Here is a 3519-nt window from a genome sequence, read left to right as displayed (position 1 = left end):
ATACAACAGTTCCAGCTCTGCAAAGAATTGGACATTTGCTGTATTCGACAGTAAAATAGGCACAGCACTTAAACGAACGAACATTTGTGAACACTGTTTAATAAATGATTTTTTTGTCAACTGACGCAGATAATTAAGCAAGGCTGAGCTGAAGCCCGGGCGGCTGGTGGTGGCGCGCGGGCATAATTTGATGGGGTGCAGTGGACCCAAAATGCTGGGTTTGTGTTGCTGCACAGCGCGACTTAGTCATCTGCTTGCGCGGAATGCAGATGTCCACCGGCCTCAGTACAGTTAACGTTCTATGGCTGAACTCCAATGCTCGTAGCATGGCCGAATTTTCGGCATCTTTTGTCCGGCTGGAACCCGATGACCGCATCTCGGCTGTCCTCAGGTGGTCGTACTTCGGCCGCAAACGGGTGACTTTGGAATGGCCGGAGCCCTATGGCTGGAATGTGGCCGTGTGAACGTAAGCCGGTCGACTGCCCGACAGACACTGGCCGTTGGACAGCAATGGGAGTACGGCCGTATACGGCTAAAAGGCCCATATTTGGAGACGGGATGAACATGGCTGCCGGAAAAAGGCTGGACAGAAAATCAGTGGCTAAAGTACACCGGCTTGAGTTATGCCGAAAATTCCTGTGCTGCCTGGGATTCGTCTATCTCGTTCAAGCGTTGTTCATGCAATGTGATGGATGGGTGGATGGGCAAAAGCCGCAGTAAGAGTTTATTGTTTGGACAGCGTCGGTAGTTGTGGCCGGTTTCTGCGCAGTTGTAGAAAAGCGAATGGCAATCCTCCGTTCACCACCCGTCGGAATTTCCTGGGATGGGGCGTCGCTTCGCAGAAGATCAGCCTGGCATGATTCGACGGCTTGCGGAGCTGTTGTTAAAGCAAAAAATTAAACATATATTTTTAAATTTAAATAGTCTTTTTTCTAGTTGTGCAATATTAGTAACCAATGTCACTTTGTTGGAGCAGACTAGGGTATACTGGTGTGGGGCGTAAGGACACGAATGAGTGCTAAGAAATTTAGTACAGCTAGTAAATACGAAGAATGACTATTCCTGGTTCATGGCTTAGTGTTTTAAATTTCGAAGTGCGCAACGATGCCGGACTTACAAAGTGGTTTACAAAGTAAACAGCGAAACACGCCATTCTCAAAATGATGAAGAGATGGAGCACGCTGTATTTTCTTTCCTCCACACTTTTTTCTTTCCTCTACTGTATTTTTTTTCCTCCACGCCAGTATTTTCGGACAAATTTAGTGTGGTCAGTGGCTTTACTCACGTAACCAGAGGACGACGCAGGTTTCATAAGAGAAGAAAAGCATAATGTGGAGCTCGGTAGCTGTGGGTTCGGTAGCTCGGTAGCTGTGGGGCTCGGTAGCTGTGCAAACGCGCTGCCTAATCCGTTTGCCTTTATCCTGAAGGTACTCACCGTGCCTTCAAAGTTGTTCCTGCTGTTTCTCATGCCTGGCTTCATCGGACCGTCAACAATTCCCGCCCGCTTCCACAACGGCATTTCAAACTTGAATCCCGCTACCATCGCACCGCATCCAGCAACAGCGCCGCCACAGCAAACCTTGACCCTCGACCACACGTGGACTACCCAATCAAGACAGACATCATCTGCAGCCACGACTACAAAACCACATCCCCTGTCCGCGCCGCATTGTGGGTTCGGTAGCTGTGCAAACGCGCAGCCTAATCCGTTTGCCTTCATCATGCAGGTACTCACCGTGCCTTCAAAGTTGTTCCTGCTGTTTCTCATGCCTGGCTTCATCGGACCATCAACAATTCCCGCCCCCTTCCACAACGGCATTTCAAACTTGAATCCCGCTACCATCGCACCGCATCCAGCAACAGCGCCGCCACTGCAAACCTTGACCCTCGACCACACGTGGACTACCCCATCAAGACAGACATCATCTGCAGCCACGACTACAAAACCACCTCCCCTGTCCGCGCCGCATTGTGGGCTCGGTAGCTGCGCAAACACGCAGCCTAATCCGTTTGCCTTCATCATGCAGGTCAGTAACAGGAGTGCTTTTCTTGCTAAGAAATCGAGTAATTATTTTTTAGTTCAGCTGCCGAGCCCACGGTGCTGCGTTGTGATAATTGTCGAGTCTGCGCAGGTCATACGCTCTTTATTGGTTTTGGCTGGGGATGTCGAAACTAACCCTGGGCCTCCCACCGCTGAAGTCTTGCTTACTGAATTGCAAAAGCTATATGCCGGACAGAATAAGCTAATTTCTGACATTCAGGATATTAAAAACCAACTAACAACGACGGACGTAACAATAACCGATTTGTGCAAACGCATCACTGACCTTGAAAAACACTGCACTGCCCTTTCATCCATGCTCACAGAGCTAGATGGCCTAAAGATACTCACAATCGAAATGACTGACAAGATTTGTAATCTTGAATCCCGTGTAGACGACAGAGAGAACCTCTCGCGACGAAACAATCTTATATTTTATGGCATTCCGGACACTACTAAAACTGAAACGTTTTCGAACTCGGAAGAAATAATCATCCGACACACTCCAACTAACAATCCCTCCCTCAGAAATTTAGCGTGCGCACCGCCTCGGGCGCTTTTCAGAAGAACGCATTCGACCCATAATTGTAAAGTTTCAATCATCTAAGACCAAAGAACTTATCCTTTCAAACGGCCGCAAATTCAAGGACACAGACTTCAGCGTGGGCGAGGACTTCTCCCCTGCCGTACTTCATGCGCGCAAACATCTAATTGCTTTTGCAAGAACTAAGTCAACAGCTTTCACTGTGCGCTTCAAAACCCTTCTTCTCGGAACTAAACGCTACATATTTGACGAGTCATCGCAGTCAGTGAAAGAGTTAAAATAGCAATCATCCTGTCCTCGACCAAACCGACCTCCCCCCAAATTGTCCCCAAATCAGCTTTTTCGTTTTCCGTGATCTTTACTAACATTAGAAGTATCATTTTGAAGCGTGAACATGTTTCTAATCTGATTTTGTCATCCAACAGCGACTTTCTTAGATTGACCGAAACATGGTTTAATGACAGCGTCTCTGATCAAGAGGTCTTGGCCGATTTGCCTAATTTTCAACTATTTCGGAAGGATCGGAAAGATAAGAGGGGAGAGGGGTTCTTATTGCAATAAACCAAAAAATATCCTGCTCGTAATTAACCTGTCATCTGACCTTGAAATAATTTGGATTCTTTGTTCTGCTAAGCCCCAGTCAATATTACTTGGCGTCTGTAACAGGCCCCCGAATAGCTGTACTGTCTTTCCTAATAACCTTAATGACGTATTAAACGAAGTTACAAAAAAAGTATCCCAATGCCCCCGTAGTTTTGTTGGGTGATTTTAATTTTCCGGGTATTAATTGGCATAACCAAACCATGCCGTCGCAGGCTCAAGGCGAAGCCTTGGCTTTCCTGGACGTTTGCTTAAATTTTAACCTCTCACAAATGATAAGTGCACCAACTCGCGTAACACAACAGTGTGAAAATATTTTGGACCTAATACTAAC

The 3519-nt window shown here is 47.0% G+C and overlaps 1 pseudogene; it reads left to right on the top strand.

Moving 5' to 3' along the window:
- Positions 1-1694: 1694 nt before the first annotated feature.
- On the top strand, positions 1695-2868 carry LOC144150176 (uncharacterized; annotated as a pseudogene).
- The last annotated feature ends 651 nt before the right edge of the window (positions 2869-3519 follow it).

This window comes from Haemaphysalis longicornis, unplaced genomic scaffold (assembly GCF_048455015.1).
Source record: "Haemaphysalis longicornis isolate Haplotype H1 unplaced genomic scaffold, Haemaphysalis longicornis Haplotype H1 scaffold_8, whole genome shotgun sequence".
NCBI classification, from domain to species: Eukaryota; Metazoa; Arthropoda; class Arachnida; order Ixodida; family Ixodidae; genus Haemaphysalis; species Haemaphysalis longicornis.
This window is presented reverse-complemented; position numbering and strand designations above follow the sequence as displayed.